The sequence below is a fragment of the Oryctolagus cuniculus genome, chromosome 21, assembly GCF_051225735.1.
Source record: "Oryctolagus cuniculus isolate XC-2025 breed Fujian yellow rabbit chromosome 21, ASM5122573v1, whole genome shotgun sequence".
NCBI classification, from domain to species: Eukaryota; Metazoa; Chordata; class Mammalia; order Lagomorpha; family Leporidae; genus Oryctolagus; species Oryctolagus cuniculus.
The window spans coordinates 38701370-38727754 of record NC_142887.1 but is presented as its reverse complement, the minus strand read 5'-3'; the positions used below and the strand labels follow the sequence as shown (position 1 = coordinate 38727754).

Sequence of the window (26385 nt, the reverse complement as noted above, 5' to 3'; positions counted from 1 at the left end):
CATGGTTTGTAACGAATTTTCTGATGTGAGCTTTGGTTTTATGGCGGCAATATGGAGTTCAGGGCACCGGGGGAATGGTCTTTTTCAACAGGGCAAAGCTGTTGGCCTGCTCCAATTCTGGCTTGCTGTCATTGTTTTGGGTGCTTCAGCCGATTTGTGGTTTCTTGAGCAGCAATTTCCTAAATGTTTTCTGGGTCTGAGTTGGTTTTGCCTTCTTCCTTCCCAAATTTTGTATTCTGAGGGCATACAAACAAGAGTTTGGGGAGAGTAGCCATTATGAAATGAAACACACAAGAAATAGGCATTTGAAGCTTAGAAATCTACAGGTAACACGACCAAGGTGAGTTTTTGTGTTTTGGAAAATCAAATGGAACACTTTGGCTGAGGTGACAGATATTAATTGCCTCCAAACTGAGTTTCACTGCGATTTTCAGGTTAATTCAGTCAGAATTACACAGGCAGTCAGCTGGAGGGGTGGATGATTCCGGGAACAGCCGGTTTCCTTGCGACTGAATCAAGCCCAATATCATTATGGATTCTTGCTTTTCTTTTGGTTTTTTCTCCTTTTTCTTATTTATCATGGTTTGTAATGAATTTTCTGATGTGAGCTTTGTTTCTGAGGCTGGCATATTGAGTTCAGGGCACAAGAGGAAGGTTCTTTTTCAAACAGGGCACAGCTGTTGGCTTGCTCTAATTCTGGCTTGCTGTCATTGCTTTGGGTGCCTCAGCTTAATTTTGGTTTCTTTAGCGGCAATTTCCTAAATGTTTTCTGGGTCCGAGTTGGTTTTGCCTTATTCCTTCCCAAATTTTGTATTCTGATGCCATACAAACAAGAGTTTGGGCAGAGCAGCCATTATGAAATAAAAAACACAACTAATAGGCGTTTGAAGCTTAGAAATATACAGGTAACACGACCAAGGTGAGTTTTTGTGTTTTGGAAAATCAAGTGGAACACTTTGGCTGAGGTGACAGATATTAATTGCCTCCAAACTGAGTTTCACTGCGATTTTCAGGTTAATTCAGTCAGAATTCCACAGGCAGTCAGCTGGAGCAGTGGATGAATCCGGGTACAGCCGGTTTCCTTGCGACTATATCAACTCTGATTTCATTATGGATTCTTCCATTTCTTTGGCTTTTTTCTCCTTTTTCTTATTTATCATGGTTTGTAATGAATTTTCCGATGTGAGCTTTGGTTTTGAGGCTGCAATATGGACTTCAGGGCACCGGAGGAATGGTCTTTTTCAAGCAGGGCACAGCTGTTGGCCTGCTTCAATTCTGCCTTGCTGTCTTTGTTTTGGGTGCCTCAGCCGATTTGTGGTTTCTTGAGCAGCAATTTCCTAAATGTTTTCTGGGTCTCAGTTGCTTTTCCCTTCTACCTTCCCAAATTTTGTATTCTGACGCCATACAAACAAGACTTTGGGCAGAGTAGCCATTATGAAATAAAACACAAAACAAATAGGCATTTGAAGCTCAGAAATCTACAGGTAACACGACCAAGGTGAGGTTTTGTGTTTTGGAAAATCAAATGGAACACTTTGGCTGAGATGACAGATATTAATTGCCTCCAAACTGAGTTTCACTGCGATTTTCAGGTTAATTCAGTCAGAAATCCACAGGCCGTCAGCTGGAGGGGTGGATGAATCCGGAAACAGCCGGTTTCCTTGCGACTAAATCAAGCCCAATATCATTATGGTTTCTTGTATTTCTTTGGCTTTTTTCTCTTTTTTCTTATTTATCATGGTTTGTAATGAATTTTCTGATGTGAGCTTTGGTTTTGAGGCTGGCAAATTGAGTTCAGGGCACGAGAGGAATGGTCTTTTTCAATCAGGGCACAGCTGTTGGCTTGCTCCAATTCTGGCTTGCTGTCCTTGTTTTGGGTGCCTCGGCCATTAGGAAAGAAAAAAAAAAAAAACACAGAAAATTGCCCTTTCGGGAGTAGAAATCTACAGGCAGCACGACCAATATGAGTTTCTGTGTTTGGGAAATGACATGGAACCCTTTTCCTGAGGGGACAGATTCTAACTCCCTAAAAATTGAGTGTGAGTGCGATTTTGTGGTCAATTCACTCAGAATTCCAAAGTCAGTCTGTGGAAAGGGGCAGAATCTGGAACCAGCCAGTTTCCTTGTGTCTAAATCCAGCCAAATATCACAAAGGACTCTTGCATTTCTTTGGCTTTTTCACATTTCCCTTATTTATCATGGTTTGTAATGAATTTTCTAATGTGAGCTTTGGTTTTGAGGTGGCAATATTGAGTTCAGGGCACAAGAGGAATGGTCTTTTTCAAACAGGGCACAGCTGTTGGCTTGCTCCAATTCTGGCTTCCTGTCATTGTTTTGGGTGCCTCAGCCAATTTGTGGTTTCTTGAGTGGCAATTTCCTACATATTTTCTGGGTCTGAGTTGGTTTTGCCTTCTTATTCCCAAATTTTGTATTCTGATGCAATAGAAGCAAGATTTTGGACAGAGTAGACATTATGAAAGAAAAAAAAAAAAACACAGCGCATTGTCCTTTTTGGATTAGAAATCTACAGGCAACACGACCAAGATGAGTTTCTGTGTTTTGGAAAATTATATGGAACCCTTCTGCTGAGGGGACAGATACTAATACCCTCCAAATTGAGTGTGAGTGTGATTTTGAGATGAATTCAATCAGATTCTAAAGTCAGTCTGTGGAAGGGGGACGAATCTGGAAACAGCCAGTTTCCTTGTGTCTAAATCCAGTCCAATATTACAAAGGACTCTTGCATTTCTTTGGTTTTTCCACATTTCCCTTATTTATCATGGTTTGTAATGAATTTTCTGATATGAGCTTTGGTTTTGAGGTGGCAATATGGAGTTCAGGGTAACAGAGGAATGGTCTTTTTCAAACAGGGCACAGCTGTTGGCTTGCTCCAATTCTGGCTTGCTGTCATTGTTTTGGGTGCCTCAGCTGACTTTTGGTTTCTTGAGCGGCAATTTCCTAAATGTTTTCTGGGTCTGAGTTGGTTTTGCCTTCTTCCTTCCCAAATGTTGTATTCTGACACCATACAAACAAGAGTTTGGACAGAGTAGCCATTATGAATTAAAAAGGACAACTAATAGGTGTTTGAAGCTTAGAAATTTACAGGCAACATGACCAAGGTGAGTTTTTGTGTTTTGGAAAATCAAATGGAACACTTTGGCTGAGGTGACAGATATTAATTCCCTCCAAACTGAGTTTCACTGTGATTTTCAGGTTAATTCAGTCAGAATTCCACAAGCAGTCAGCTGGAGGGGTGAATGAATCCGGGAACGGCCGGTTTCCCTGCGACTAAATCAAGCCCAATATCATTATGGATTTTTGCATTTCTTTGGCTTTTTTCTCTTTTTTCTTATGTATCATGGTTTGTAATGAATATTCTGATGTGAGCTTTTGTTTTGAGCCGGCAATATTGAGTTCAGGGCACAAGAGGAATGGTCTTTTTCAATCAGGGCACAGCTGTTGGCTTGCTCCAATTCTGGCTTGCTGTCCTTGTTTTGGGTGCCTCAGCTGACTTTTGGTTTCTTGAGTGGCAGTTTCCTACATGTTTTCTGGGTCTGAGTCAGTTTTGCCTTCTTCCTTCCCAAATTTTGTATTCTGATGCAATACAAGCAAGATTTTGGACAGAGTTAGCTCTGTGTCCATTCTTCTGTCTCTTTACTAGATGAATAAAAAGACAGTGTAAAATGATTTGTAAAGAACTATAAGGGGTCAGCGCTGTGCTGCTGCTGCCAATTGAGGAGTGAAGCAGGAGATGGAAAACACCTCTCTCTCTCTCTCTCTCTCTCTGTGCCTCTCCTTCTCTGTTACTCTGACTTCTAAATAAAAAAATGAATCTTAAAAGAAGTATAAACATCAATAAAACACAAATGAAAATTGTATTCTCAAAACTGGATATTAAACCATGCCTTCTACACCTCTGTTAAAAGTTACATTCTATCATAGTCATTTATGATTTCTAGGGCCAAAGTAGTAAATAAGATTTTTCTGGAAGAGACAGAGGTTATGAGGGAGCCAGGATTTGGGGTCAGTTAGCAGAAGTGAGTGTCACTCTTTCAGATTTGATGCAGGAAAGGAACAGCAACTGATCCCTGAGATTTTGGTGTGGGAAGGAAAGGAAGGAGGGACTTAACAAAAGCAAATGCCCTCTGGTTGTGGGCACCCACTCCTGACTGCAGCTTTTCGGAGGAACAGCTGGTGTCTCTAGGGATGCTGCAGCCTGGACTCCATTTCCCAGAGTTCCCAGTAGCTCCAAGGTATTCTGCTTTCCAAATACCTGTGGGCATGCACCTGCCACTGCCAGTCCCTGGGGCTCAGAGTTGGACCAGGGGAGTTCATTCCTTGATCAGTGTCAACCCTGGGGGCTATGCTGCTCCTTCTCTGGCATTTACTGCAACTCCTGCTCTGCACGTGCGATCCCAGGCAGTTTCTGAGTGCTCACCCTGAGCCTGCCTCCTGCTGCTTCTTCCCTCTTCATCCACCAACTGTGGGTCCCACATGCCAGGGACTCTCTTCTCCACACTCCCAATTTCACTCCCCGTGTATCTGGAAGAAAGGGTACCTGCTCCAGGGACTTTCTGCTGCAGGTTTGGCATGCAGGAAGGGGCGGAGACACATGTGGGAGAAGTGTGCCAGCAATCCTGGCAGCTTCTCCCGAGGTCAGGGCTGGGACCCGGGCTGCTCTGTCTCCCACCTCTATTTCCCAGGCTCAAAGTGCCCGGACTCTCTCCTGCAGTACCTCACCTAAACTGTCCCTAATGTGCTTTATTTAGTGGTTACAGGAGAGAGGGGGCAGTGTTCTGGGAACCTGCACTCACAGGGAAGGAAGGCAGAAAGACTCCTGATCTCCACAGTTAAATAAGCCGGGTTCCCACTGTGGGTGGTCTCAGAATGCAGTCTGGCCTGGTCTCTTGATGTTTCCTGGGCTGGTTCCTACAGGGTGGGGCTGGATGGCCCTCAGGAGGGAGCCTGGGGCAGCAGAGGGGTGGGCAGGAGGATCTGTCTAGGATCTGCCCCACTGCTCTCATCCTGCACCTCATCTTCCTGGTGGGGAGCAGTGTGAAGCGTGAATAGCTGCTTTGTGTGTTGATCCCTCTCAAGTATTAATTATCAAATTTTTCCAATGTGGAATTTGAAGCTGTTCCAGAAACATGGGGTGGGAAATCTCCCTTCTTTCAAACAGGCACAGAGACAGTGGAGGATCCAAGGAGTTTCTATTAATGGCCCTAGGCTCAGCTGGAATGATTTCCTGAGAATTGAGCATCAAATTCAAGTTTCTTAGCTGTTACAGCATTGGTGGGTTTAAATGGCAGCCTACATGATTAGAACCACATTTCCAATGGTCAGTGGGTCCAGTATGTTTGTAAAAGAGATGCCAGGGACAGATTTATTAGGACAGATTTATGACTGGAGTTTACAAAAGCAGAACTTAGGACATCTTCCCTCCCTAGACAAGATTTCAGTGGGCAGCTGTTTCACACATTAATTGTGAGCATCCACTTTTAAAGGCTTGTGTTGGATGGGGTCCACTTCTCTTTCTTTGATGATGTATTTGGCTGCTTTTCATTTTCTGTCTTCAGCTATCTCTTCTCCTGTTAGCAAGGCTGTCAACTGTTTTGACCTGCCACTGATCCCTTTGCAAAGTGAGAAGGGAACCAAAATTAATGCAAGTCTACTGTGTTGTCAATAACTGGAGCTACTTTTTTAAAGATTTATTTATTCATTTGAAAGAGTTACACAGAGAGGAGAGAGAGAGAGAGAGAAAGAGAGAGAGGTCTTCCATCCGATGGTTCATTCCCCAATTGGCAGCAATAGCTGGAGGTATGCCAATTTGGAGCCAGTAGCCAGGAGCTCCTTCTGAGATGAAGCTGTTTTTTTAAATAATTATTTATTTATTTGAAAGGCAGAACTTTGTCCAGGTCTCATAGGTGGGTGCAGGAGATGAGGGGTTTGGGCCAACTTCTACTGTTTTCCCAGTCCACAGCAGAGAGCTGGATGGGAAGTGCAGCAGCCAGGATCCCAACCGGCACCCATATAGGATGCTGACAAGGCAGCAGTAGCTTTACCCACTATGCAACAGTGCTGCCCACTAACGGGAGCTCTTTTAATCTGAGTTTGCATAAAGAGGAGAATTACAGCATCATAAATACAGATAAGTAACAGTTTTTCTCTGCCCAGCACTTTATATTACCCAGTGCTCCACTGAGAATCTTACATTCCACACTGTGTAATTAAGAAGGCCAGTTACTTATCTTATTTTGGGTTCTGTGTTTAAACCCATGACACTTTTGACATGGGAGGATATTAGTTCTACAATTTCATAGAGACTGGTCTTTGGAAGCATCGATAGAAGTTATAACTGTGAGAGTGGTAAGAAAGAAGAGGGGAAGAAATAAGTGCCCCTTACCTCCCTCAGAGATGTCCACAAGTGCAGTAGACGATATGCCCTTATGGTTGACTTTCTGGGACAAACTGTGTTTGAGTGCTTCACATGTTCTGATAGAAAGGTGTTGCCACCAGGTTTTTAGTATATTTTGTTAGTTTTTAAAGATTTATTTATTTATTTGAAAATCAGAGTTACACAGAGAGAGAAGGAGAGGCAGAGAGAGAGAGAGAGAGAGAGAGAGAGGTCTTCCATCAGGTTCATTTCCCCAATGGCTTCATCATTGTGAACTTTGCTCAGTTCCTGACCTATACCTTTCCTTTAACCTAGTACTTTGCCATGTAGTAGCCCATGAAAACTGCAGACTGCATAAATTAATGAATACTTGGAGGGTTGTGATTTCTTAGAGGAACATCATGAGATAGGAGGAATAAAACAAAACAAAAGTATCCTCCGTATATAGAAGGTACACTGTTTTTGCAAGCCACAGCGAAGAGGAAGAAGCAGGAAAGTAGTGAGACTGGAAAGTTTGCGGCAAAGGTAATAGGCACTGGTCAAGAATTTAACAAGCCCATTAGGAAAACATTAAGGTTTCCTTACTTCCATGTAGACTCTGCCCTCTTATGGTGAACAGGGTCCTCTAAACCCACTTGTTGCACAAATGAAAACCCAAGCATTGTCTTCTCCCACAGATGGAGTCTGCTATTGGTTTTGATTTACATTTCCCTAATGGCTAGTGATATTGGGCATGTTCATCTATGTCTTGACCATTGAGATTTCTTCTTCTGAGAAACATCTGTTTTGATCCTTGCCCATTTCTTAGCTGTACATTTTGCTTCTTATTTGGAGATTTTCCCAGTTCTATATATGTATGTTCTGGCTATCAATCTTTTGTCATAATCAGAGTTTTCAATGTTTCCTGCCATTCTGTCCATTGTATGTTCACTCTGTTGATTACTTTGTTGTGAAGATGTATCTTAATATGATATGCTCAAATTTCTATATTTTATTTTTGTTACTTGTGCTTTTGGAATCTTACCCAAAACTGTTATCTATGCTTATGTTTTATAGTTTCTCATATGTTTACTTAGTTTCTGGTTTTATATTTAGACTTTTAATTCACCTTGAGTTGCTTTTACATAGTGTATGAGGTTTTGGGTATATTTTCAGGCTTCTACATATGGATAATCACTTTCCTTTAAACCATATGCTAAAGGGGTTCTTCTTTCTCCTGTTTGTTTTCTTTCCTTTGTTAAATAGGAGTTGCCTGTAGAAAAGTCGGTTTATTTCAGCTGCCTATACTTTTACATTGAACTATGAGTCTGTTTTCCAACAGTGCTAACACTGTTTCTATATTTTTAAGATTTATTTATTTATTGGAAAGGCCAGATGCTTCTTCCAAGTCTCTCATGTGGGTGCCAGCACCGTAGAACACGGTCCATCTTCCACCAATTTCCCAGGTGCATTAGTAGGGAGTGGATTGGAAGTGGAGCACCTGGTCTCCTAGCAGCAACATATGGGATGCATGCACAGCAGGTCAAGGCTTTAATCCACTACACCACAGCACCAAACACTTCCTTATTTACTTCTGCTGTGATCTTTCATTATTCACTTTTTTCTACTGCCCTGCAACTTGACTCCTTCCTGTTTTTTTTCTGGGTCCTGGACGATGGTAGTAGGTGGCTTCTGGGATCTTTTTGTGTTAGTAGATACTTGGTAATCTAAAATCACAGTTTTTAGTTTCTATATTTCTCTGCTAATCACTAGGACCTTCTGGATGACAATAGAAAATGCTGGCAGAAATGAGGATATATTAATTTGCTAAGAAAATACCACAGAGAATATGATTTAAATCATGGAATTTTACTTCTCAGAGTTGTAGAGCTTGAAAATATCAGATCAAGGTGCTTAAATAGGCTCGATTTTTCCAGAAGCCTTTCTCCGATGTGACAGACACATCTACCATTTGATCTGCTTAAAAGCACTTTCTTCAGGTAGAGTCATGTTGCTGGTTAGCACTTCCGTGTTAGAGTTTTAGGGAGGCACATTTCAGTCCATAACAGCAAAAGGGGCCCTGTGGTCTACTTCAATGACAGCCATCTCTGCGGAGGACAGAAAGTTTGGAATCAGCGTTAGGATTTCTCACAGTATTACTGTCAGTGCTATCTCCATCAAATGTGCATTCATGTACACACAAATCTACCTGTACTCATAAACACATTCAACAGTGGAAATGCCTGATGCTTGTGTATGGGTAACATCAATATAATAATCCATAAGATGACCTATTAGCAGACATTAAAAAGAGAATTAGAAAGAATGACAACAAAATCTTCAGTTACCTATATTTATGTCTATATGTATGATATTCAGTATTTATAGTTGCTAAAAGATGAATACTGATGTGTGGGAATAAAAGCTAAACCTTACCTTGCAATATTGCAGCCTAGTCTACATGAAAGATGTCTTCCTAAAACCATTCCCTGGGCCCACTCTGTGGCATAGTAGATTAAGCATCCACCTGCAGCACCAGCATCCCACATGGGCACCAGTTTGAGTCCCTGCTCCTGCACTTCCAATCCAGCTCTTTACTAATGGCCTAGGAAAGCAGTGCAATATGCCCTGAGTTCTTGGGCCCCTGCACCCATGTGAGAGACCTGGAGGAAGCTGCTGACTCCTGGCTTCTGGCACCTGGCTTCAGATCGGCCCAGCTCCAGCCATTCTGGCCATTTAGGGGTGAACCAGTCGATAGAAGACCTCTCTTTCTCTTCCTCTCTATATCTGTAACTCTGCCTCACAATAAAGAAATACATTTTTTAAAAACCTTTCACATGTTAAATTTCTTAATTGTTTTAAAGATTTATTTATTTATGTACAAGTCGAGTTACAGACAGAGAGGAGAGACAGAGAGAAAGAGAGAGGTCTTCCATCTGGTGTTCACTCCCTAATTGATTGCAACTTCCAGAGCTGTGCTGATCTGAAGCCAGGAGCCAGGAGCTAGTTCCCGGTCTCCCAGATGGGTACAGGGGCCCAAAGACTTGGGCCATCTTCTACTACTTTGCCAGGCCATAGCAGAGAGCAGGATCAGAAGTGGAGCAGCTGAGTATTGAACCGGCCCCCATATGGGATGCTGGCGCTTCAGACCAGGGTGTTAACCTGCTCCACCACAGCACCGGTCCAACATTTTAAATTTCTGATACTCTAAAGTAGTACAGGACTGCATTACATCTAGGAAAGATGCATTTAAAATTATAAATCTAGTGCATTTTAGCAGAAGTTTTAACAAATACTTCTGATTTTCTCAGCATTATATATAAATAAATGACATAATGAGTCATTGTCAGATTTTTAGCTTTTGACAGCCACTTATAATATTTCACAGCTTTTTGAAATGTATTGCTAGTGTGTTTTTCTCAACACATGCACTGGATTTTACCAGTTTAGTGCACATGGAGTTGCCTCTTATAGGATTTGCATTTTAATGGGTTTTCATGGCACATGTAATCAACATCTGCAAAGCCTCTAAAACACATAAATAATAACATGAATCAGGCTTTTTTCTTAAATATTAATTTATTTATTTGAAAGAGTTGCACAAATAGAGAAGAGGTAGAGAGAGAGAGACAGACAGACAGAGACAGAGAGGTCTTCCATCGGCTGGTTTACTCCCAGTTGGCTGCAATGACTGGTCTGTGTCAATCTGAAGCCAGGAGCTTCTTCAGGGTCTTTCACATGTGTGCAAGGCCCCAAGGACTTGGGCCACCTTCTAATGCTTTCCCAGGACATAGCAGAGAGCTGGTTCAGAAGTGGAGCAGCCGCGACTTGAACTGGCACCCATATGGCTTGCCAACACTGCAGGCAACAACTTTATCTGCTATGCCACAGCGCCAGCCCCACATTGCATCTTTTTAAGATGATATGGATTTAAGTTCATGAGAAATTATTAGCATAGTGGGAACTGATAGATATGCATGAAGCAGGATGGACTTGTTAGGAATGGTGATGTTAATTTTCTTATAAAATAAATAAATAAGAAATTAAATATGGTCAGACATAAATGAAGACTAAATTTTATTAGTGGTAATCCAGAAAACACTGATCTCAGGTCTTTTTCTTCCAGTGTTAAGTTTATATTTTTAAATGCATATTAAGTGAACAAATTTCATGTAATTTATATATACAGATTGAAGAGCAAACTGATAACATCCTATCCTATCTTCCCTTGTTCTCATATTTCCAACTCCCTCCTTCTTGTTTTATTTTCTTTTAATTTTGACAGCTGCATGCTTTGATTTTATTTTAGAATCACAAGCTTTAACCCTCTACAAAATAAAGAATTCAGCAAGTAGTAGCAGAAATATCAATGAGTATATGTTGTGTACTCTATCAAAGAGTACAGAAAAGTGCTATGAACAATACTCAAATCTCAAAATGTCAATTTAACTCATATGCTGCTTTTTGTTGTCTATATATTAATTACCACCAGTCAGAGAAAACATATGGTATTTGTCTTTTGGGGACTGGCTTCTTTCATGAAGCATACTTGTTTCCAGTTCATCCATTTAGTTACAGAAGATGGGATTTCATTCTCAATTATGGTTGAATAGTATTTTACACTGTATATATAGCTCATATTTTTGTTCCAGTCACCAGTTGATGGACATCTGGGTTGATTCCATGTTAGCTATTGTGAATTGAGCTGTAATAAACATGAGGGTACAGATAACTCATGCCTGTGCATATTCTATTTCATTTCATGCGGATAAATTCCCAGTAGTCAGATGGCAGGATCACATGGTATGTTTGTTTTCAGATTTCTGAGGAACTTTGATACTGCCTTCCATAATGGTTGCACTAGCTTCATTCCCACCAACAGTGGATTAGGGTACCTTTTTCTCTCCCTCTCCACCAGCCTTTATTGTTTGTTGACCTTTTCAAAAGAATTATTTATTTGAAAGATTGAGTTACAGAGATGGAGAGGCAGAGGCAGAGAGACAGAAGTATTTTATCTGCTTGTTTATGCTCCATATGGCCCAACAGGTAGTGCTGGTCCAATCGGAAGCCAGAGTCAGGAGCATCTCCCTGGTCACCCATGCGGGTGCAGGGACCCAGGCACTTGGGCCATCCTCCACTGCCCTCCCAGTCCAGTGCAGAAAGCTGGACTGGAATAGCAGCAACCGGGACCAGAACTGGCACCCATATGGGATGCCGTCTCCACGGGTGGAGGATCAACCCAGTGTGCTATGGCACTGGCCCCCATCAGGGATATTTTTCTATAGTACTCTCTCTCCACTGTATCTTTTTCTAGTTGAAGAATTAAGGTGATGCAGGATTAATAGAAGGAGTTTGAGAGGATTGTGTCTCTTTCAATTGTGTTGAATAGTTTGAGAAGCATTAGTTCTTTAAAAGTCCTGTAGAATTCAATAGTGAGGCTGTCTGATCCTGGACTTTTGCTTGTTGGGAGGGTCTTTATTACTCATCCAATCTCTGTCTTGGTTTTTGATTTGTTTAGCTTTTCTATGTGTCTTCATGACTCAATTTTGGTATATTGTGTATGTCCAGGAATCTGTTGATTTTTACTCTAGGATTTCCAATTTGTTAGCAGTCACAACAGATGCCCACATCCTATATTGCAGTGCTAATCTGAGTTTTGGGTACTACACTTCCAAATCAGCTTCATGTTAATATCCCTGGGAAGCAATGTATAATAGCTCAAATTCTTTCATTCCTGTCGTCAAATTGGAGAACTGTAACCTCAATGGGGACTTGAGAACCTGGTCTTGCACAGTGGTAGCCATATAGAAAGTGAACCAGCAGATGGGAGATCTCTCTGCTTCTCTTTCCTTCTCTCTTTGTCTCTGTGTGTCTCTGCCTTTTTTATCATATTAAAATATTTAATTACTTACTTGAAAGAGTTACAGAGAGAGGGAGAGACAGAAATCTTCCACCACCTAATTCATTTTTGAGATGACTTTAATAGCCAGAGTGTGGCCAGGTTGAAGCCAGGAGCTTTCCCTCCGATGTGCATGGCAGCAAGGAGCTTTTCCTGCAATGTGCGTGGCAGCATCCCAGGCACTTGGGCCATCTTTCCCTGCTTTTTCAGTCCATTGGTAAGGAGCTGGATCAGAAATGGAATAGCTGGTACTTAAACTGGTGCACATACAGGATGCCAATGTAACAGATAGCAGCTTTGTCCACTGCACCACAACCACCAGCTCCTCTATCTGCCTTTCCAATAAATAAATCTTTTGAAAAAGAACTGAAGGTAGTAAAAGTCATCATGACTGAGCAATGGCAAATTTATTGAAGTGATCTATTTTCTTAAAGATCCTTTTATGAATTTGAAAGGCAGCACTAGATGGAGAGAATGGGAGAGATTGATCTTCCTCCTGGTTTGTTCACTCCTCAAATGGCTGCAATGACTGCGGCTAGGCCAGACTGATATCAGGAGCCAGGGGCTTCTTCCAGGTCTCTCACAAGGGTGCAGGAGCCCCAATATTTGAGTCACCCTGTGCTGCTTTTCCAGACACATTAGCAGAGAACTGGATCCGTTTGGAGCATTAATGTCTATGATACTCTCCTTGCAGTTGAAGGATTTAGAATCCATTTTGATTATGGGTGGGCCAAGTACAATGTCTTCCAATTGTCCAAGGTTTGGATTAGATGGGTTCTGAGAAATTTTGTTAAAATAGTTATTAATCTTGTTTAGACAAGGTCATAGTCAAAGTGGAGGTTCTCTCCTCCCTTCAGAGAAAGGTACCTCCTTCTTTGATGACCTGTTCTGTCCACTGGGATCTCACTCGCAGAGATCTTTTGCCAGAGTGTCTTGGCTTTCCATGCCTGAAATACTCTCATGAGCTTTTCAGCCAGCTCCGAATGCCTTTAGGGCTGATTCTGAGGCCAGAGTGCTATTTAGGACATCTGCCATTCTATGAGTCTGCTGAGTATCTCACTTCCCATGTTGGATCACTCTCCCCTTTATTTACTCCATCGGTTAGCGTTAGCAGGTACTAGACTTGTCTATGTGCTCCCTTTGACTCCCAGTCCCTCCACCATGACCAACTGTGAACTGAAACTGATCACCTGGAACAGTGAGATGGCATTGGTACATGCCACCTCAATGGGATTGAATTGGAATCCCCTGGTATGCTTCCAACTCCACCACTTGGGGCAAGTCAGCCTGAGCATGTCCCAAATTATACATCTCTTCCCTCTCCCATTCCCACCACCATGTTCAACAGGGATCACATTTCAGTTAATTTTCAACACTTAAGAATAACTGTGCATCAATTACAGATCTAAACCAGTCATATTAAGTAGAACAGATAAAAAAACTACTAAGAGGGATAATGTATTAAGTTGTTCATTAACAGTCAGGGCTATGCTGATCAAGCCACCATTTCCCATAGTGTCCACCTCACTCCAACAGGTTTCCCTCTTGGTGTTCAGTCAGTCGTCACTGATCAGGGAGAACATATGGTATTTGTCCCTTTGGGACTGGCTTATTTCACTCAGCATGATGTGTTCCAGATTCCTCCATTTTGTTGCAAATGACTGGATTTCGTTGTTTCTTACTGCGGTATAGTATTCTAAAGAGTACATATCCCATAATTTCTTTATCCAGTCTATCGTTGATGGGCATTTAGGTTGGTTCCAGGTCTTAGCTATTGTGAATTGTGCTGCAATAAACATTAGGGTGCAGACCTCTTTTTTGTTTGCCAATTTAAATTCCTTTGGGTAAATTCCAAGGAGTGGGATGGCTGGGTCGAACCGTAGGTTATCTACGACCTTGTCTAAACAAGATAAGAGTCGGAGAACTCAGAGGGCTTCCATAGCCTTGGAAACTCATGACTGGAGCATAGGGAGATTACTGATGCCATAGACAGGAGTGTCAATTGGTAAAGTCAACAACAGGAGTCACTGTGCACTTACTCCTCATGTAGGATCTCTATCCTTAATGTGCTGTACATTGAGATTTAATGCTATAACGAGTACTCAAACAATATATTTCACTTTGTGTTTCTATGGGGGTGCAAACTGTTGAAATCCTTACTTAATGCATACTAAACTGATCCTCTGTTAAAAAAAAAAAAAGAAATTATCAATTCCCAACTTGACTCTCACTGGGATTAAACATGACAATAGGTCTGCTCTGATTTCATCATCATTTAAAAAAAAATCATCTATTATTTTTCACTTTATGTTTCTGTGTGGGAGCAAACTGTTGAAATCCATACTTGATGTATACTAAGCTGATCTTCTGTATATTAAGATAATCAAAAATGAATCTTGATGTGAATGGAAGGGGAGAGGGAGTGGGAAAGGGGAGGGTTGTGGGTGGGAGGGACGGTATGGGGGGGAAGCCATTGTAATCCATAAGTCGTACTTTGTAAATTTATATGCATTAAATAAAAATTAAAAAAAATAGTTATTAATCATAACTCTCAGTTTAAGCTTTTCTTACCAAATTTTCATGTTTGCTGATGTTTATATCTATGGGAAAATTGGGTCTCTGGATTGCAACCAATGAAAGCATCCAGACTAACAGTAATAAGGTCAACAGTCAGCAGAATGATGTCCAGCTGAACTGAAATAGCTTTTCTTATTTGGTAGAGGGGTTACCTCCTACATTATGCTGACATACTGACATAGACAGTAGATATTGGAGCCTGTCCCTTCTGCCAAATGGAGAATACCATATTTTGGTCCATCATATATATATTTATATATTATAATATATATTATATATTATACTATATATTTCTATACATAATATAGAATTGCATATAATTATTATAAATATATAATTGTATATAATTATTATATATGAATTTGTTATTTATATATAAATAATTATTTCTGATCCAGCTCCTTACCAATGGATTGAAAAAGCAGTGAAAGATGCTCCAAGTACCTGGGTTCCTGGGACACACATCAGAGGAAAAGCTCCTGGTTTCAACCTGGCCACACTCTGGCTATTGAAGTCATCTCAATAATATATATATATATATATATAATACATATAATAAATTATATAATATTATCTGTTTATAATTATATATTATATAATATATTGTATGATAAATTATAATATATTTTATATATGAATATATTTATATACATAAATATATAAATAAATGTAAATATATATATAAGGAATTTATTTATGTAGTTGACAGGTTTACTTACAGAGAGTGAGAAGAAGAGACACAGAAAGGTCTTCCATATGCTCATTTACTCCCCTAATGACTGCAATGTCTGCAGCTGGGCCAATCTGAGCTAGGAGCTTCCAGGTCTCCCATATTTTGGCAGGGACCAAAGCACTTGGAACAGCTTCTACTGCTTTCCCAGGCTATTGCAGAGAGCTGGCTGGGAAAAGGAGAAATGGGGACTAGAACTGGTGCTCATATGGGGTGCCAGCATTGCAGGTAAAGGATTACACCACTGCACCACAGTGCTGGCCCCAGTCTATCCTTTATTAAGGAGATCTCAGTAATCATGTTCAGGTATTGCTGTCCTATATTCATGGCCAAAGTCCTAGCAGGCAACATGGTTTGGAGAATCATAAGCACAAGGTGTGTAGGAGACTTCATTTCTCATACAGCACAGTTAATAACAAGGTTCCAAGAGGGGAAATTACTTGCATCATAGTCTTTGAGAACTAATGGACATCACAGGTGATCTAAAGAATTTAGAAGGTTTGTGAGCCCCTAGAGTGAAAAAGTCACTGGGAGCACAAGGACAGTGCCTAGAGTTTATTTTGATGGATTTTAGCCCCTTTCATTGGAGGGAGGCCCGAAGAAGCTGGACTGATTAGTAAACCTCAGAAGTGTCTTTTCAAGGTGAAGGCAAACTGAGACTGAGGGGTTTTTGGAAAAACGTTGAACAAAAGACATTTCCCACACGTGGTTAAGACACATCATTTATCTACTGATTTTCATCAGATCTGTTAACATTAGGTATAAGGTACAGTGGACATGGTGGATGGCATATAGCAATATGATTTTAGTAATATATCATGAGGTGCTTTTTTTAAATGGATTTAGCAGGTAAAATTGGGCTACCTAATGGGATGTAGCTGGAATAATCACCTTTTTGTTAAATAAATCTGAGGTAATAAATGTTAGTGTATGAAGACATTGAGTTTTCTTTTATTGGGCCTTCTTGGTTATTTTAATCTGGGATCTGCGAATTCTCATTTTCTTTATTTTATTCCTCATCATGTCGGACCAACTCTGCTGCTTTGGGGATTTTTTTAGTACATCTGACATTTGGAAATTTAGACAATAGTATAGTTAAAATGAGATGTACCAAGTAAAGTATTTATTTTTATTCTGATACATATTTTGGAATTCTTCTAAAATTCCTATTGAGTATCCTTGTTAAATTTAGTTGCATCCCAGGTTAAGACTTATTGGAGGCAGGCTCCATGGCTCAATAAGCTAATCCTCCACCTGCGGTGCAGGCACACCAAGTTCTAGTCCTGCTGGGAGAGCCAGATTCTGTCCCAGTTGCTCCACTTCCAGTCCAGCTCTCTGCTATGGCCCAGGAGTGCAATGGAGGATGGCCAAAGTGCTTGGGCCCCGTACCTGCATGGGAGACCAGCAGGAAGCACTTGGCTCCTGGCTTTGGATCAGCGCCATGTGCCAGCCGCAGCACACTGGTGGCAGCGGTCACTAGGGGGTAAACCAACAGAAAAAGGAAGACCTTTCTCTCTGTCTCTCTCACTGTCCACTCTGCCTGTCAAAATAAAAAATAATTTTTATAAAAAGACTTATTGGAGCCACTTTAGTGATTATACCCATGAAACTTTGTTAATAAATGCAAATAGAACCTGGGAAAATTGATGTATATCTTATGCTGTAGAGACTTAAGATTGAACATCTTTTTTTAATCTTTTTTAATTATATAATTTAAAAACAAATTTTAGATTTTTTTTTTTACTTTACTAAGTCACAGCTCTGGCCCCATTAATATGACTTAACAATGTTTTTTCCTCTCAGAATTATCTCTATTGTTTCAGTTAACTGCATGCCTTTTCTTTACATTCAGATTCCCTCAGCTGTCAAAGCTTATTCATCTTAATTCTGTTGTTCCTATTTCCCTCCCTTTTATTCTGTCCCTAGGCTAATTGAGATCATGATTCTCCATTCCTTCTGTGTGGTGTCACAGTAGGCTTGAAGTGTTCTTTTTCTCTTCTGATTTCTAAAGAAAGAAATTATGTATTCCCCCAGTTTAGATATTTTAATAATGCACTCTAAAACAAAGGTTAAATGTTCTTAATTTGACAAGAATTTTCGGGGCCAGTGGTGTGGCATAGTGGGTAGAGCCACCACTTGCAGTGCTGGCAGCTCATATGGATCCAGATCTCTGCTATAGCCTGGGAAAGCAGTAGAAGATGGCCCAAGTCCTGGGCCCCTGCACCCATGTGGGAGACCTGGAAGAAGCTCCTTGCTCCTGGCTTTGGATTGGCACAACTCTGGCCATTGCAGCCAACTGGGGAGAGAACCAGTGGATGGAAGACCCCTCTCTCTTCTCTGCCTCTCTCTGTGCAACTCTGACTTTAAAATAAATAAATAAATCTTTAAAAAAAGATTTTTTTCTAATTTTAGATTTGTTCTACTTCATTGCCACTTCAGGGTGTGTGTAAGGAGTGCATATCCAGTTTTTCTATTTTGGAATTTTGGGATTTTGTATTAGCTCTGCTGTGTATTCATTTTTCTTGAGCATTGGTGATATCTTCTCCTTAGTTGTATTAAGAGAGAGAGAGCAATAGCCCTCATGTCTTTTTAGGTAAGTAAGACATATTAAAAACAGAGCATTCAGTATACATTCATAGTATTTTGACTTGTTCAATTGATTTTCCTGACCTCCCTTGGATATTCTTGGTCTTTGCTGTACAACTTTCTATACTCATTAATTCTTTGATATTCCCAAATCCAGAAAATGAATGACTCAACAGCTGTGTTCCTGTATTTGCTGGGACTCAGGGTAAGAAGCAAAGTGGAGGTGTTCAGGAATCTAAAGGTACATGCTACATAGCAAAGCACATCATTTCCTATACAAAGTGACTGGGAAATCCAGAATCTTTTGCACACATATTGGATCCTGAACTATTACTGGACTATTCAGTAAGATTTTAATGTATTTATTTTCTGTGTGTGTGTTTGTATTTCTAAATAAACTCTGCTGGGCTACTTAACATTAACATGTATTGCAGAATTCTTTCATCAGTTTTTACTTTTAAAAAGTTTCTCTTTCAGTTTTATGGGAGAGGGTAGAAGTTTCCTGCTATGTAACTGAAAGTTCATTCATTCATTAAAGTTAAAAATATTTGTTGCAAATTGGTAGAATACTATTAATTCTCATGTGATTTACATGAAACTAAATACATTCTCTATTTTGTTTTGCTTAAAATTTCTGCATGTGTGGACTTCTTTTTTCCTTCTTGCCCCAAATCCCTTTGTGTATTGGGATGGCAAATGGGTTTTACACTGGAGAAAACATGTTATTTTGGCAAAGAAGTACTTAGCCTTCCTGCTTCAAGTATTCAAATATTGCATTGGAAATCAGTATATTTGTTTACTGTACAAATGTCCTTCATACAATTTTGTAATCTTCTGGGATGGGAGAGGAAGCAGGAAATAGGAGGATTATGGGTGGGAGGGATGTTTTGGGGGAGGGGAAGCCACTGTAATCCAAAAGCTGTACTTTGGAAATTTATATTTATTAAAAAAATTAAACAATTTTGTAATCTTCATCTTCCTTTTTATTTCATCCTTTTTAAAAAAAGATTCATTTATTTTACTTGAAAATCAGAGTTACACAGAGAAGGAGAGAGAGAGAGAGAGAGCAGTCTTCCAACCGCTGGTTCACTCCCCATTTGGCCACAATGGCTGGAGCTCTGCCAATCCAAAGCCAGGAGCCAGCAGCTTCTTTTGGGTCTCCTATGCAGGTGCAGGAGCCCAAGGGCCTGGGCCATCCTCTACTGCTGGATAGTAAGTCTTACTTGCCTAAAAAGATGGATAGTAATTTGAGTAGCCAGGACTTGAACTGGCACCCAATTGGAATGTCAGCACTGCAAGCCACAGCTCCACTTGCTACTCCACAGCATCGGCCCCCTAAATTCTTATGAGTATTGCTACACGATTGGAATTTATAATTGATAATGCTGAACAATTGAAACTGTCTTATTTACAATTGTAGGACTGGATATGGCAGTTCTACTTGAAGTAAAGTATGTAGCCTGCTTATTGTATGATTTTCGGAAAAGCATGTATTTATATATAACAGCAGATCTGTTAATCATTTAAAAGTGAATTGTCATGATTACCCAGATGTAAAGAATGCAATATGTGCTAATGAGTTAGCAGTCACAGACATTTAGAATTAGAGGGATTTTAGAACTTTTTCAATACTGCAGTTTTTATGAAAAACTAATAATTTTTTTTATTTGACAGGTAGAGTTATATACAGTGAGAAATCAGAAAGGTCTTCCTTCCATTGGTTCAGTCCCCAGATGGCTGCCACAGTTGGAGCTGTGCCCATCCAAAGCCAGGAGTCAGGTGCTTTCTCCTGGTCTCCCATCCGGGTGCAGGGCCCAAGCACTTGGGCCATCCTCTACTGCCTTCCCGGGCCATAGCAGAAAGCTGGACTGAAAGAGGAGCAACCAGGACTAGAACACTTTGCCCATAAGGGATACCAGCACCACAGGTGGAGAATTAACCAAGTGAGCCACGGCGCTGGCCCCCGATAAATTTACTCTTAACAAAATATCAAAATATCTTATTTAGTATAAAGTTAGTAGTGAAAAGAGACTACCTTGTTGAACACAGAAATTTGAGATTATATTTCTTGGTATTAATTTGCATCTTAAGGCTTATTGCCTAGTTTATTTCAATATTTCAATCTAATATTCCTAATAATATCTTGTACTTAGTGGTTCACTGTGTGCCAGACAATATTCTTTTGATTTTTAAAAAGATTTATTTATTTATTTATTTGGAAGTCAGAGTTACACAGATAGTGAACAAGAGGAAGAGAGAGAGAGAGAGAGGTCCTCCATCTGCTGGTTCACTCCCCAGATGGCCTAAAAGGTCAGAGATATGCCAATCTGAAACCAGGAGCCAGGACCTCTTCAGGGTCTCCCATGCAGATTCAGGGGCCCAAGGACTTGGGCCAACTTCCTACTGCTCTCCCAGGCTATAACAGACAGCTGAATGGAAAGTGGAGCAGCCTGGACTTGAACCAGCCTCCATATGGGATGCCCCCACTGCATGCAGTGGCTTTACTAGCTACACCACAGCACTGGCCTCAAGACAATGCTCTAAAATGATGCATTAATTATTCCCAAATATTGAAAAGTGGCATGGTACACATTTGAATGTGTTGTTTTGTACTAGTTGTAGAAACAGTTTAAAATATATTTATATTTAAAAATGTAAGCTTTGATCTAAAGGTTTACTTTCCCTTAAGGTGCCTGTTTGGAAACTGAGAGATCATTGAAGTCTCAAGATAGAGTACAACTGATCTTATCCAAGCCTCCTTTATCACATGAGGATGCTAAATGCCAAGCCCAGAGAAGTAAAGTGAATTGTTCAAGGTCACATAGGTAAGTTGTGGCAGGGATAATTCTGTATTAGCATTAGGTATCCTGATACATAGGCCACTGTTCTGTCAATTTTGTACTCCTTCTGGAGTTAAAGATTCTAAGTTGTGGAAAATTGAATTTGGAAATTTAGTGGTTGCTATGTTGTTATGGTGAGAAATTTCTGTGTATAGCTATGAGTTGCTTAAATTTTATTCAATATATTTTTCTAGTATGTTTGCTATTTATTTGAAATGTATAACAAGTAGCTTCATCTATTTGCCAAAAGAATTTTTAAAGATTTATTTATATTATTTGAAAGTCAGAATTACACAGAGAGAGAAGGACAGGCAGAGAGAGTGGTCTTCCATTCACTGGTTCACTCCACAGTTGGCCTCCATGGCTGGAGCTGTGCTGACTGGAAGGCAGGAGCCAGGAGCCTCTTCCTGGTCTCCTATGCAGGTGCAGGGGCCCAAGGACTTGCACCATTTTATAGTGTTTCCCAGGCCATAGCAGAGAGCTGGATAGGAAGTGGAGCAGCCAGGTCTTGAACTGATGCCCCTATGGAATACCAGCACTGCAGGTGGCAGCCTCACCCACTATGCCACAGTGCCAGCCCTTGCCAAAAGAATTTATAGAAGCTATTCCATATATACACTTAACAATTATTTAGTTACTTGACATGAACTATCCCTGCATATTTGAAAATTTTGAATGGTATCACTTGGGTTTTAAGAATGTTATATTTTAGGTCTCTTAATATTTTTAGTGATGATGTTTTAAAGGCCCTTTCTGTTTTATGAAAAATGATAAGGATTTTGTTTTACAATGGCCATAGTATTACTACTTAAAGCAATAGATTAAATAAAACTTTTAAACAAAGTCATTTAATACTGAATTCTAACACACTGGTATATTTTAAAGTGAGAAGCCGGATTTCTTTCAGATATTCTAAAGAAGAATGATAATCAAAATTGAAGACATCTACAGTTTTTAATCACTTGTTTTAAATATTGGTCATAATGGTCCAATTTTGAGTTTAATTTTAATTAGCTTTTAAATGATTCAATATGTTTTATAGAAAAAATTCGGAGAACATAATTATATACTCAACCTCCCTCCCTTCTTTTTCCTTCTTTGTCATTTTTTTTAGCTTATGAAATGACATTTTCAGTTTACATTACATTAAAAAGGGTTCTTGAATCAAGGGACAAGTTTAACAGGCAAAAAGCAAAAAGATCGTAATTTAGAGGGAATATAGACAATGGCTCTAAACAATATTTGAATATCACATCTAAACAATATTTGAATAAATTGATAAATATTTTAATTTCTCCTACTAAAATGCTCAAAGTCTTTAATTATTTATCAAATATTAGTGCAAAATTATGGATTTAAATGATCCCAAAAAGTGATGAATTTTTGTGTAATAAAGTCCAATTTTTGTCAAGGCTTTTTGACAGTCTCACAGAAAACTTATGTTTGTGAATGGGAAGAATAATACCAAAATATCCATACTACCAAAAGCAATTTGCAAATTCAATGTAATCCCAATCAACATACCAACGATGTTCTCAGAGCTAGAAAAAATGATGCTAAAATTCACATAGAAACATGAGAGATGCTTAACATCTAAAGCAATATTATAAAGCAAAAAAAAGCTGGAGACATCACACCATATTTTAAGACATATTACAGGGGTCAGCACTATGACAAAGCAGGTAAAGTCACCGTCTGCAGTGCCGGCATCTCATATGGGTGCCAGTATGTTTCCCAGCTGCTCCACTTCTTATACCCCTCTCTGGTATAGCCTGAGAAAAAAGTAGAAAATGGCCAAAGTCTTTGGGCCCCTGCACCTGCATAGAGACCTGGAAGAAGCTCCTGACACTTGGATTCAGATCAACAGAGCTCCGGCCATTGTGACCATTTGGGGAGTAAACCAGTGGATGGAAGACCTCTCTCTCTCTCTGCCTCTACCTCTCTGTAACTCTGCCTTTCAAATAAATATACTGCAAAAAAAAAGAAGAAGTGTTAGCACTGATATAATAACAGACACATAGTTCAATGGAAAAGACTTGGTAGCATAGAAATAAACCCAAATTTCTACCAGCAACTCATATTTAACAAAGGAACTAAAATGAACTGGAGAAAGAAGAATCTCTTTCACAAGTGGTGCAGAGGAACTTGATTATCCATATGTAGAAGCCTGAAAAGAGACTCCAACATCTCTTACACTATGTGAAAGTGAACTCACAGTGAATTAAAATGTAATCATAAGACCCAAACCCAAGTAAACATAGGGAAACTCTAAATATTGTCAACACACAATAGCTTTTGGGTAAGATTCCAATAGCAATAGTCACAAAAATAAAAACAGAGACATTTGAGTATATCCAACTAAGATACTTCTTCACAACAAAGTAAACATCAGAGTGTAGATACAATGAACAGATGGCAGGAAAAATTAAAACTCTGAATGTTTACAGATTTCCAGAACATTTACATGAATTGGAAAAACTCCAAAAAATACAGTGAAGAAACAGGCAAGGATCTGAATAGACATTTCTCAGAAGAAATGTACATGGTCAAAACATGTGAATATGCCCGATGTCACTAGCCATTATGTAAATATAAATCAGAACACCATATCAGTCTCCAACACCTGTGGGAGAATACAACACTCAGGTGTTTGTGTGTGCAGCAAGTGGGTTTAGAGGACCCTGTTCACCTCTGGAGAGCAGAGCCTACAGGGAGGTAAAGAAACCTTACTGCGCAGGGGCATGCTAATCTTCTCTGTATCATTCCAATTTTAGTATATGTGCTGCCGAAGCGAGCACATGTGCTGCCGAAGCGAGAAAGAGATGAAAAAAATTTATCTCAGCTAGCCACTAATATTCAAGAAACAAGGTCTTCAGGAAAGCCAACTCAACTGACATTTTCATGTCATTGTTAAATAAAGGAAAAATTATCTAGGTTCAGCAATACGTAGTTTATAAGAGAAAGACTACAGAGTAATTTCCTTGGCATAGAAATAACTTTGTTTTTTTTTTTTTTTTTTTTTTTTTTTTTTTTTTTTTTTTATCCATGAGGGCTTGCTATCACCACCACACACCCACATCCCATATACAAATGCCTGGCTTGAGTGGTAGCTTCTCTGCTTTGAGGCAAGTTTCTGCTAGTGTGCACCCTGGGAGGAGACGGAGGATGGCAGAAGTGCTTGGGTCCCTGCACCCAAATGGGACATCCAGAATGAATTCCCAGTTCCTGGTTTTGGCTTGGTCAAGCTTTGGCTATTGCAAGTGTCTGGGGAGTGAAGCAGTGGTTCCCTCTTCCTGTCACTCTGCCTTTCAAATCAATAACTGTTGTTGGTAATGACTAATAATGATATTCACTGATTGTCAAATTTTGAATCTATTAATTATAGACAATTTCTCTTTGTATTTTTAAACTTTCATAATGTTCTGTAGCCAATTTCATCACTAGAAATAAAAACTTTTCCTCAAAAAAAAAAAAGAAACCTTACTGCTTTCCTAATGTGCTTATTAAGTTCTTGACCAGCGCCTGTTAGTCTTGCCACAAACTTTCTAGTCTTACTACTTTCCTTCTTCTTCTTCTTCTTCTCTGTGACTTGTAAAATAGTATACATTCTATATACTGTGGATACTTTTGATTTATTTTATTCCTTCGGTCTCCTATGAAGTTCCTCCACAAAAGCACAGCCCTCAAAATATTCATTCATTTATGCAGTCTGCAGATTTCATGAGCTACTAAATTCCAAGTAGTATGTTAAAGGCAAGATCTGGGCCTAAGAGAAAAGTGGTCTAAATTCTGTGCCTAGAAGAGGATTTGGGACATAGTAGAACTTCAGTGAAGTGCTATGTGAATGACATGCACTCATTAAATGAGTAATCTAAAGCATACACTTCATTTAAGCAACACAGCAGCCCTACTCACCTCAGGTAGAGCAATTGAGAGGAATAATGTGAACAAAAATAAGACATCAATAAGTTGAATAATAACAGAGAAAAAACAAAATGAGATAGATGCCAACATTACTGAGCTATTTTTGAGGAATTAAATTGATAGAGGGGCTGGCATTGTGGCCAAGTGGGGAAAGCTGCAATCTGTGAGGCCAGCATAACATCTGAGTTCCACTTTGAGTTTAGGAATCTCCACTTCCAATTTAGCTCACTGCTAAACACCTGGGAAACCAGCAGAAGATGGACGAAGGACTCAGGTCCTTGCCACTCATGTGGGAGACTTGGATGAAGCTCCTGACTCCAGCATGCCCCAGGCTCAACTGTTGAAACTCTCTGGGGTGTGAGCCAGCAGATGAAAGCTATCTATGTCTTTCCCTCTCTCTCTAAATCCACCTTTCAAATAATAAAGATTTAATAAACAAATTAACTGATTTCAAAATACACAAAAACATGAACAATACTATATCATTTTTATGCCAAACTGATAAAAAATAACAAATGCTAGAGAGCACATGGGAAAAGAAAACCACCATATATGGTAGGTGAAAACACAAGTTAGTACAGATGTTATGCAGAACAGTATGGTCATTCCTTAAAAAGGATAAAAATTGGGGCTGGCGCTGTTGTGCAGTGAGTTAAAGCCCTGGCCTGAAGGGCCAGCATCCCATTTGGGTGCCAGTTCTAGTTCCAGCTGCTCTTCTTCCAATACAGCTCTCTGCTATCTCCTGGGATAGCAGTAGAAGATGGCCCAAGTCCTTGGGCCCATGCACCCATGAGGGAGACCCAGAGGAAGCTCCTGTCTCCAGGTTTCAGAATGGCATAACTCTGGCCTTTGTAGTCATCTGTAGAGCGAACCAGCTAATGGAGGACCTCTCTGTGTCTCTACCTCTATTGTAACTCTTTCAAATAAATAACAAAAATTAAACTAAGATAAAAATTGACCTACCATGTGAGAGTTATCTTGCTCTTGGCTATATAGAATAAGGAAATTTTATTAGAAGGAAAGGAGGAGAGCATATCAAAGATACAGCAATTTTCCCATAACACAGCCACTATAACACAGTTCACTGCAGCCAGGATGTGAAACCAATCTAGCTGTCCATCAATGAAAAACAATGGACAGGGCAACCTCTTTTAGATACAAAAAAAGAACAAAATATTATTAAATTAATTGAAATAAGCCAGAAGCAGGAACACAAATGTCACCTGGTCCTTGTCGCATGTGGAAGTGAAAGAAAATAATGGATCTGAACACAGAACTGTGATTACTAGAGGCTGAGAAGGGAAGCAGCTAGGGATAGAGGGGGATTGGATAATAGGTATCAAAAATCAAAGAGGCAGAAAGAACTTCTGGTGTTCCATAATATAATGAGATGACTACATTCAACCATATTAGGTTCTGTGTAAAGAACTGAAGGAGAGGAGCTGGTAGTCTCAAA

At 39.8% G+C, this 26385-nt stretch overlaps 1 long non-coding RNA gene and 1 pseudogene across 1 annotated transcript in view; one reads left to right on the top strand and one right to left on the bottom strand.

The window, feature by feature from the left end:
• Positions 1-24417, top strand: part of LOC149119942 (uncharacterized) — a 32213-nt gene extending 7796 nt beyond the window's left edge. Inside the window, exons 2-3 of the long non-coding RNA XR_016227453.1 lie at positions 20855-20990; positions 24056-24417. This is a non-coding gene — a long non-coding RNA (uncharacterized LOC149119942). The remainder of the gene's footprint in view (positions 1-20854; positions 20991-24055) is intronic.
• On the bottom strand, positions 23736-23803 carry LOC149119943 (U6 spliceosomal RNA; annotated as a pseudogene).
• Positions 24418-26385: the final 1968 nt, after the last annotated feature.